Source organism: Phascolarctos cinereus, unplaced genomic scaffold (assembly GCF_003287225.1).
Source record: "Phascolarctos cinereus isolate Bilbo 61053 unplaced genomic scaffold, phaCin_HiC Scaffold_3;HRSCAF=262, whole genome shotgun sequence".
Lineage (NCBI taxonomy): Eukaryota > Metazoa > Chordata > Mammalia > Diprotodontia > Phascolarctidae > Phascolarctos > Phascolarctos cinereus.
Window position 1 is genome coordinate 104,047,383 of NW_027555736.1, and position 11,695 is coordinate 104,059,077.

At 37.0% G+C, this 11,695-nt stretch overlaps 1 pseudogene; it reads left to right on the top strand.

The window, feature by feature from the left end:
• Nucleotides 1-1,463: 1,463 nt before the first annotated feature.
• Nucleotides 1,464-3,357, top strand: LOC144456180 (heat shock cognate 71 kDa protein pseudogene; annotated as a pseudogene).
• The last annotated feature ends 8,338 nt before the right edge of the window (nt 3,358-11,695 follow it).

Consider the following 11,695-nt stretch of genomic DNA (forward strand, 5'->3'; position numbering starts at 1 on the left):
GTGTGTGTGTGTGTGTGTGTGTGTCTGTCTGTCTGTCTGTCTGTGTGTCTGTGTGTGTGAAAGACAAAATGGTCTGACGAAAGGTTTGGACTACTCTGCCTGATTATGGCCTATCACAAACCCCTTCAATTGTGTCCAACTGGTGCCTATTTCTAAGTGCTTATTTCTATTTATTATGGCATAAATTGTACTTTACAGAACTAGTTAAAGTACATAAAATCCTATAGTCAATCAAGGCATGTATATTTCATGTGCACATTGCATTGTGAGAGGAGGACAAGCATGTAATGAAGACAGGAAGTCCCAACACCCTGCTGAGTGTCTCTCTAAATGGACACATAATTGTGAATCATGTATGTCATGACTAAATTCCCAAAGACAGAATTTTTATGAGTCTGGGACTTTCAGTCTGCTCCATTAAAGTATGATGTATCTTTTTCTTTTCCCGTGTAACTCAACCTTCACTCTCTGAGAGGAACAGGATCCTGGGGCTTCAAATGGACACCACACTTTACATAACAGCAATGACATAAATTATTACCAATAATAATAAGAATCCAGGGGAAAGAATGGTTAGGAGAAATTAACAAAGGAAAATGTTTTCACAGATAATTCTTATAACCTATGGCTTAGGATCTCAGTTCTGAGTGTACTTAGAGTGTGTTCAATCTCAAGATTCTCATCTCTTTCACTATGCTTCAACTACCTTCTAGGATAAATTCCTACCTTGTTATCTAGGTAATCTATTTATGTCAGAGGTCACAGCACTCTTGTATTCCGGACTTCTGGGACTCTAATATTACCATTATATAAGATATCTGCAATCATAAATTACTAATTGATTAATTTGATGTTGATTTTAGGTTATTATAAATATTAACCTATTAGTTATTACAGTAATTCCCATACTAATATAGTCATTCTGAACATTAAACAGGAGCAAATTTAGATAGAAATATTGATTAGTTATTGGTATGATTACATTTAATTTCAAACTTATTCAACAAATATTTATTAGGTACTTACTATCTGAAAGGCATAGCACCAAAAAAAACTGTCAAAGATCTTACAAAATATCTTCTGAATACTTAGTATAGGTAATGTGTATTGGCACTACAATCCAAGTTATTTAATCTGCGTTGATAGCATGACTTAGAAAGTCACTTATAGAACCACAAGTGCACCTGAAGCAAACTCATTTGTGCAGAAAAGGGAGAGGTTGGGAGTGGTGGCTGATGTAGAAAAGGCAGTTCAACTTCAGGTCCAATCATTCTGAGAGACAGTAACCTATTAAAATGCCATCTCCACCCCTAATTGCTGGGGTAGGAAAGAAAGGTGCCATATTGAAGGGACCCTGGTGATGATGGTGGTCAAAGAAAGTCTCACTCTTTGTCTACTCAGCACAGGAGCAGCCCTTCTTTCCTCCACAGTGGTTAGCTATGACTCCTGATTCCCCAGCAACCATGTAGAAGGGATGCACAGTTGGCATTGACTTTGGCACCACTTATTCCTGTGTGGGAGTCTTCCAACATGGGAAACTGAGAATCGTTGCCAATGACCAAGGAAACAAGACCACCATAAGATATGTTGGCTTTACGACACAGAACATTTAACTGGTGATACTACAAAGAATCAAGTTGCAATGAGGGCCACCAACAGTTTTTGATGCCAAATGTCTAATTGGTTGCAGATCTGATGATATGGTTGTACAGTCATATATGAAGCATTTGCCTTTCATAGTAGTGAATGACAGGCAGGCCTAAGGTCCAAGTGGAGTACAAATGGGAGACCAAAAGTTTCTATCCAAAAGAAGTATCTTCTTCGGTCTTAGCTAAGATGAAAGAAATTGCTGAAGCTTACCTTGGAATGACTCTCACAAACGCTGTCATCACAGTAGCAGCTTATTTCAATGATTCCCAATGTCAGACCACCAAAGATGCTGGAATCATTGCTGGTCAGAATGTGCTACAAATCATCAATAAGCCAACTGCTGCTGCTACTGCTTATGGCTTAGACAAAAAGGTTGGTGCTGAGAGGAATGTGTTGACCTTTGACCTGGGAGGAGACACTTTCGATGTCTCCATTCCCACCAATGAAGATGGAATCTTTGAAGTCAAGTCCACGGCTGGGGATACTCACTTAGGTGGGGAGAACCTTGACAACTGCAGGGCAACCATTTCATGGTTGAGTTCAAGTGAAAGCATGAGAGGGACATTAGTGAGAATAAGAGGGCTGTCTGCCATCTGTGTATCACTTGTGAACACACAAAGTGCACCCTCTCCTCTGATGCTCAGGCCGGTATTGGGGTTAACTGCCTCTATGAAGGTATCAACTTTTATACCTCTATCACCCAGGCCCATTTTGAAGAACTGAATGCTGATTTCTCCCATGGTACAGTGGACCCTGTAGGGACGGCCTTAAAATATTCCAAGCTAGATAAATCACAGATTCATGACATTATTCTGGTGGGTGGTTCCACTTGGATCTCCAAAATTCAGAAGCTTCTGCGAGACTAAGGAGCTCCACAAGAATATCAGTCCTGATGAGGCTGTTGCCTCTGGTGCAACTCTCCAGGCTGCCATTTTGTCTGGAGAGAAATCTGAGAGTGCACAGGACTTGTAGCTATTGGATGTCCCTTCTCTTTCCCTTGTAATTGAAAGTGCTGGTGGAGTGATGACAGTTGTGAGCAAAAGCAATACCACCATCCCCACTAAAACAGACAGAGACATTTACCGTGTATTTTGACAACCAGTTTGGTGTTTCATTCAGATTTATGAAGGTGAGAGAACAACAACAAAGAATAACAACCTATTTGACAAGTTTGAGGTCACAGGAATCTCCCCAGCACCCTGGGGTATTCCTCAAATTTAATTAACATTTAACATTAATGTAAATGGCATCCTCAGTGTTTCTACTTTGAATGAGAGAACCGGCAAGGAGAACAAGATCACCGTCACCAGTGACAAAGGTCATTTCATTGAGCACTTGGCACATGAGGCTGAGGAGGAGAAGCAGAGAGACAAGGCGTCTCCCAAGAATTCTCTTAAATCTTCTTCTTTCAACATGAAGACTACCATAGAGGATGAACAACTACAAGGCAAAATGGGTGATGAAGACAAACAGAAGAGCCTTGACAGATGTAATGAAATAATAAACTGGCTGGATGAGAACCAGGTTGCTGAGAAGAAAGAATTTGAACATCAGCAGAGAGAATTGGAGAAGGTCTGAATACCTATCATTACTAAGCTGCAGCAGAGTGCAGGGGGCATGCCAGCGGGCATGCCTGGTAGGGTCCCAGGGGGTGGAGCAGGCCCGTCTGGAGGTGCTACTTCTACACCCACCATTGAAGTCGACTAATGCACCAGATGAAAGAGTTTGCCAAAAATTAAAGGACTCATAACGTGTGCCAATGCCGTAGCAGTTTAAAAATCTACATTTAAGCTACTGTGTAAATCTTGACATTCTAAGTTCTTGAATGAAAAGGAAAAGAAGTAAACAACATTGCACAGTACTGTAAACAAGTAGAAATGTAATTCTTGTCCTGGAAAATAAAATCTCTTTAAAATTGGCACCACAGAGAAAAAGAAAGTTGACCTTTTGGGATGTGAGGTACAGAGGCAAGAGTCACTGCAGTAAGGAAGTGTGCAGTCATATGGAGGAAGTTTGTTCTCTTGGAAAAGAAGCATTCCTCCACTAGCTCAAATGTCAGAACCTTGGTGCAAAACCTGACTTACCCTGTGCTAGCTACAGTTCCTTTTCTTAAACAGTTCATTCTACTTGGGCATCAATTCTTCAGCCACTGAATGAACGTTTTGTAACGTGAGCTTTTAGTGACATATGTATTATTCATGGACACATTGTGGCTAAAGTAAAGCATGGACTCCTCAAATGAAGAGCTTTTAGAAAATTAATTAGATTCATTTATAGGCCTTGTTAATCAAGGCTTGTTAGACCTATTAAAAAGGAAAGTCATATATTACATTAAGTAATGACCTGTGCTTTCTTGAAGCTGTCAGCTTGTGAGAATGATGACAAAAACGTCCTCTCCAAGCCAGTATAAAATTTTCTGGCATGTATGGGGAGTTCAAGTAGGACCAGCACCTTTGGTGTGAGAGCTCATCAATCCCTTTTCAGAGCTGCTTTCTACCAGTGGTGTCCACCTGCCACCCAACTCTCACCTGTGGTTCCAAGAAGCTGTAGCATGTGCACACCTCAGTAAAACTCTCAGCAGACAGGCTAAAACAGATTGATGGTAGTCAATAGTCCTCAAGTAAATTGGGAGTGTGGTATCTATCATAAGCATGTGAAGACTTCCTCTGGCAGAAAGGGTAGATGAAAACAATTTCTTCCAATGGCCATGAAGGCAGATGAAGCAAGATCTGTAGAGTGTTGAGAGCTTGGCCAGACATCAAGATGCCAACATTAACCACTGTATCCTGGGCCTATTGTCCTGCCACTGGACTTTGCTTTCTTAGGAAGAGAAATTGAGACCAACTGACTATGCAACTCTGCCTCACTAAAATCCAGTGCTAGCAAAATTCATCATCCATGCTGTCATTGACCCTCCTGAAGATAAAGGATAAACTAGATTGTCCACTTTTATACCTACTTCTGAGAAATAAATCTCTTTTTTTTTCTTCAAGAATGAATGAATGAAAATTTATTTGTTAAGCACTTACTATGTTACAAGTACTGTGATAAGGGCAGGGAATACAAATACAAAAAAAAAAAACCCAAAGATAATCCCTGCCCTTAATGAGCTGATAGTTTAATGTGGAAAACAACACAAATAGGAGAGTGGTGACCAAGAAAGGTTATTTTGTTCCAGAAAATTAGAGGGATGGTGATTTGGGCCAAAGAGAAGTAACTTGAAAACCCTCACCAAAGAACAATAGCAAAGTTGATTTGATCACAAATGGTTCACATCCCACAGTTAGAGAGTAGAAATGGGCCTATCACAGCAGATGGCCAAGGATACTTGAGGAGATGACTTGAGAGGATGGAATGATGTGAAATATGGAGGAGATTTCCTAAAATAGTATTTTAGGAAAGGTGGTCCCCAATCAGGAGGGTGTGACCCAGCACAGGATTTCCTTCAGGACAAGGTTCCTGGTATGGACAGAAAGGAGGCTGGGGAGGAAGTTCTGGAAGAGATGCCTATTATGCACAAGAAACCTGGATAGGTGTTGGGCTAATACAAATGTGAATATTACATTGCCCTAGCCTTCCCAGAGTTTATAGCCTAGTAAAGGTTGAAATAGCATATACATATTCTAATCTTTGTATGCAATATGCATAAAGAAGAATAATATAATTATACTATGATAAATGCATAAGTTGATAGAAAATACTATAATATCCAATGAAAAGGGATTCTCTTCTCCTTGTTTACAAGGAGGGGAATTATGGATGAATTCAAAGAGGAGATGACCTTTTATTTGTTCACGAATGATAGGTAGGATGTCATTGGGAGAGATTACCAGGGAAAGGAGATAGAGGCATCCTAATTTTGTGGAAATATGTATGTAAAGTGCTTTACAGATTTCAAAACACCAAATAAATATGTTATTATTATTATCATCATTAAGATGATATGGGAGGTCATAAACAATGGAGTGGAAGCAAGGAAGCACAAAATGGTTTCAAGGGGACAGTCTAGCTTACTGGAGTATGAAGTATATACTCTTACTGACAAGTCAAACTTGCTACAATAAACGAAGGTGACATCAAATCATCTAAATTAATATGGCAGACAATAGAAGTATATTGAAATGAATTTACTCTTAATTCCATCTTTGGACATTATGCCAAGTTCTCTTTTTCAGTGCTGCTGACATATTCAAACGTAGAGATGTCTGTCAGAAGTACATGAAGGAGATTCTTAAATTGAATGGGAAGGAAAACAAGCAATCTAAGCTCTCAGATCCCTTCCATTTATTAAGTGCTTACTAGATTCTAAGCAATATGCTAAGTCTTAGCTAAACAAATATAAATGCAAAGATAATCCTTGCCCTCAAAAAACTTTTATTTTTTCTAAATTATTTTAATTGTCAAGCATCTTTTTTTCCTCCTTCCCACCTCCTTCCTACCCTTACTGAAAAGAAAAGAAAAAACTCTTTTAACAAATATACATGATCAAACATAAAAATATCCATAATGACCTTGTCTAGAAATGTTTGTTTCATTCTTTATATTAGTCCATCCACTCTCTTTTAGAAGGTAGGTAATTTCTTGATCATCTATCTCCTGGAATCATGGTTGATGTTTTTATTGCTGCAATTTCTAATGTCTTTAAAATTTTGTTTTCACAATGTTATTGTTAGAGGTAAAAATAACATGACTGCTCACTTCACTCTGCGTCAGTTCATCAGTTCATACAAGTCTTCCCATTTTCTCTGAAAGTGGTTCTTTCTTCATTTCTTAAAAAAAAATACATTATATTCAAATGCCACAATTTGTTCATTCATTTCCCATTTGATTGGCATTCCATTAAGTCTAGTTCTTTGCCACTAAAAAAGAAGAGCAGCTATAAATATTTTTGTTCATACATTAACCTTTTCTCTTTGATTCTTTCTAAAAATATAGTCCTAGTAATGGTATTGCTAGGTCAAAAAGTATACAAAGTTTAGTAAATTTTGGTGTGTAATTCCAAATTACTTTCCAGAATAACTACCGATTCATAGCTCTACCAATAGTACATAAGTGAACTTGATTTCTTCTAGCTCTTCCAACATTTGTCCTTTTCCTTTTTTTTCAGCTTTACAAATTTACTCAGTGTTAAATGGAACTTCATAGTTACTTTAACTTACTCTTCAATAAGTTTCAGTGATTTAGAGCACTTTTTCAATATGGCTATAAATAGCTTGAATTTCTTCCCTTGAGAGCTATTTTTTCATAGCCTTTTGACCTTTTATGAACTGGCAAATGACTCCTATTCATACAATTTTATTGGTCCCCTATATACCTTAGAAATAAGATCTTTATCAGAGAAACTTGCTGCAAGGATCCCACACACACACCATAAATTGTTTCTTTTACAATCTTAGGTACATCGGACTTGTTTGTGGAAAAAACAAAACCTTCAATTTTATGTAATCACAATGGTCTACTTTATCTTCTGTGATCATCTCTCTCCCTTGTTTGGTAATTAGTTCTGTTTCTATCCACAGATCTGACAAGCATCTCTTTCTTTTTCCTCTAGTTTGTTGTGATGTAACCTTTTATATCTATGTTATGTATTAATTTGAAGCTTTTCTTTGTATATGGTGTACAATGTTTATCTAAACCTAATTTCTGCCAGACTGCAGTAGCCAGATTTCTGAGAAGTTGTTATCAGATAGGGACTCCCTTAACTTAGAAGCTGGGGTCTTGGGATTTATTAAAAAAGAAAAAACTAACTAACTACTAAACTCATTTACTAAAACTGTAATGTACCTTATCTGTTCCACTAATCAACTTCTCTATTTTATTGTTGTTTGTTGTCCAGTTGTTTCACTTGTGTCCAACTCTTCTTGACCCCATTTGGAATTTTCTCACTAAAGATGCCAGAGTGTTTTGCATTTCCTTCCCAGCTCTTTTTATAGGTGAGAAAACTGATGCAAACAGGTTTGAATGACCTGCACAGGGTCAGAAAGCTAGTAAGAGTCTAAAGCCATATTTGAACTCAGGTCTTCCTGACTAGGCCCAGAACTCTATCCACTGGACCATCAGGCTGCTTCTTTAATTTTTGGACAATTTCAAGTTATTTTAATGATTGTTGCTTTTTAACTTTTTTTTCAGATTTTGTTGTTTCCCTTGGGGCCTCCTTCTTGTCATTATTTTTCATTCTTTCACTTGATATTATTGACTTTTTGATCCTCCGATTAATTTTTGTTATTACTTTTTCCATCTCTATTGAGTGATATTTTGACAGTTTGAATTGGTACGACAATAAATAGATAAATTAATTTTGGCAGCATTCTCATTTTATTATATTGGCTTGTCCTATCCAGGAGCAATTAATGATTTACGTAAAGAGCTTACATTCTAATGATGGAAAAAATACACAGAGGGAAATAGTGGTAAGGGAGAGGCACTTTGATATAAAATTCTAGAATTACTTGTGTGCTGAGGCTTTTGCTTTCAAAGCCAGTCTACTGCATCTGACTTTGGCATTATAGAGCAAAGGTGTTAAACTCAAATATGAATGGACCATGCACAGAATCCCTAGGGTCTGCATATTGACTTAGAAGACCATATGTTAATGTCATCTATGTTCAACTGTATTTTTTTAATTTATTTTGTTATGTGTTTACTGAAAACATTTGCATCTGATTCTGGCCTGCACTGAGGAGTGTTGCAGACCACCATACACCCAGTAGCCACATATATGACACCTCTGTTTTAGGTGCCCTGAAGGGTTTATGGGATGTCTTTTTCTCTGCTGACATTGGCTTGAGCTCCTGCTGACTATGTTTTCCCCATTGTTAGATGCCAATGACTAGCACCCAATCTTATGTAGCCAGTTAAAATTTATAAATTTTTACAAAATATTCATAGTGCAAATTCTTCCTTACTGTCTCTGGAGGGAGAAAGCTCACCTTAGTTCAGTTCCTACACTGCACCAATCCCACCACATCAAAGTCCAAAGGAGGCATCACTGACAGATGAGTCCTGGTCTCATGTATGGCAGTGTTGGGCTCCTATAGGACACCCTTTGCTCCTTGGGGTGTTAATTCTACACTAGCTATAAACACAAATTCTTCTGAGGCATCCACTGGCCCTTTCATACTCACAAGATTGTGGACTCCAATCCTTTCTTTTAAAAAATTCCAATTACATGTAGAGGCAATTTTTAATATTCTTTTTTTTTTTTAATTTTGAGACCTGAATTTTCTCCATCCTTCTTTACTTCCCCCCTCCCTAAGACAGTAGGCAATTTGATATATGTTATATATGTGCAATCATGTAAAACATATTTCCATATTACTCATGGTGTCAAAGAAGAAAGAGACCAAAAGAAAAAAAAACAAGAAAAAAATAAATACAAGTGAAAAATATTATGCTTCTATCTGCATTCAGAATGCATCAGTTCTTTCTCTGGAGGTGGATAGCATTTTTCATTGTAAGTCATTTGGAATTACCTTGTATCGAGATTCATTTGGAAAAACAAAAGGTCTAGAATATCAAAGGAACTAATGAGAAGAAATGCAGGGGAAGGTGGCCTAGCAATTCCAGATCTTAAATTGTATTATAAAGCAGCAGTCATCAAAACTGCTTGGTACTGGCTAAGAAATGGGGAGATGGATGAGTGGAATAGGTTAAATATGCAAGACACAGTAGTCAATGACTATAGTAATCTATTATTTGATAAACCCAAAGACCTCAGCTTCTGGGATAAGAACCTACTCTTTGAAAAAAAACTGCTGGGAAAACTGGAAAAGAGTATGGCAGAAACTAGGCGTAGACCCAAATCTTACACCATATACCAAAATAAAGTTAAAATGGGTTCATCACTTAGATATAAAGGCTGATACTATAAGTACACTGGGAGAACAAGGAATAGTTTACCTATCAGATCTATGGAGAACAGAAGAATTCATGACCAAACAGGAGATAGAGAACATTATGAAAAGCAAAATGGATAATTTTGATTACATTAAATTGAAAAGTTTTTGCACAAACAAAGCCAATGCAACTAAGATTAGAAGGAAGGTAGAATTATTGGGAAAGAAGTTTTACAACCAGTTTCTCTGATAAAGGCCTCATTTCTAAAATACATAGAGAATTAAGACAAATTTACAAGAACACAAGCCATTCCCCAATTGATAAATGGTCAAAGGATATGAACAGACAGTTCTCAGATGAAGAAATTAAAGCCATCTATAGTCATATGAAAAAATGCTCTAAATCGTTATTGATTAGAGAAATGCAATCAAAACAACTCTGAGGTACCACATCACACCTATCAGATTGGCCAACATGACACAACAGGAAAATGATAAATGTTGGAGAGGATGTGGGAAAATAGGAACGCTAATACAGTGTTGGTGGAGTTGCAAAATGATCCAACCATTTTGGAGAACAATTTGGAACTATGCCCAAAGGGCTACAAAAATGTGCATACCCTTTGATCCAGCAATAGCACTTCTAGGGCTATATCCCAAAGAGATCAGACAAATGGGAAAAGGACCCAGATGTACAAAAATATACATAGCAGCTCTTTTTGTGGTGGCAAAGAATTAGAAATTGAGAGGATGCCCATCAATAGGGGAATGGCTGAGCAAGTTGTGGTATATGAATGTAATGGAATACTATTGTGCTATAAGAAATGATGAACAGGCTGACTTCAGAAGAACCTGGAAAGACTTATATAATCTGATGCTGAGTGAAGTGAGCAGAACCAAAAGAACATTATACACAATAACAGCCACATTATGCGATGACTGATATTGTTAAACTGAACCCTTCTCAGCATTACAAGGATCTAAGACATCTCCAGAGGCCTTGGGATGGAAAATGCTGTCCACATCCAAAGAAAGAACTATGGAATTCTAATCGCTATCACTTATTTTTACCTTTTGTTGAGTTTTGTTTCATCTTTTTGATGGTTCCTCCTATTGGTGTTAATTTTTACTTACAACTTCAGTAATGTGAAAATATGTTTAATGGGTATATAAATGTAAAGCCTATATCAGATTGTGTGCCATCTTGGGGAGGGTGTTTGGGGAGTAAGGGGGAGAAAAATTTTTACCTCAAAAGCATATGGAAGTGATTGTTGATAAATCAAAATAAATTAATAAATTTTTTTAAAAAAATTACCTTGTATCATTGTCTCACTGATAATAACTAAGTCATTCACAGTTGACAATATTGCTATTACTGTACAGAATGTCCTTCTGGTTCTGCTCACTTCAATTTGCTTGGTTCATGTAAATCTTTCAAGGTTTTTCTGAAATCAGCCATCTTGTCATTTCTTATAACACAATATTAGTCCATCACAATCATAAGCCACAGTGTTCAGCCATTCCCCAATTGATGGGCATTTCCTCATTTACTGATTTGTTTCCACCACAAAAAGTTGCTAAAAATATTTTTATACAAATAGGTCCTTTTCCTTTTTTTTTATCTTTTTGGGATATAGACCTAGTAGTGGTATTGCTGGATCAAAAGGTATGCAGTTTGCCCTATGGGCATGGTTCCAAGTTGCTCTCTAGAAAGGTTGGACCAGTTTACCACTCCACCAACAGTGCAATATTGTCCCAATTTTCCCACATCCCCTGAAGCATTTATCATTTTCCTTTTCTGTCTTCTTAGCCAATATGATAGGTGTCAGATGGTATCTCAGAGTTGTTTTAATTTGTATTTATCTAATCAATAACGATTTAGAGCATTTTATATGACTATAGGTAGTTTTGATTTCTTCTGAAAATTGCCTGTTCATAGCCTTTGACCATTTATCAATTAGGGAATGACTTGTATTCTTATAAATTTGATTCAATTCTCTACATATTTGACAAAAGAATCCATTATCAGAGATTCTTGCTGTAAAAAATGTTTCCTAGCTTTCTGCTTCCCTTTTAATCTTGGTTATATTGGTTTTGTTTGTTCAAAACCTTTTTACTTTAATATAATCAAAATTATACATTTTATATCTTGTAGTGCTCTCTATCTTCTATTCAGTCATAAATTCTCCCCTAATCCATAGACCCAATAG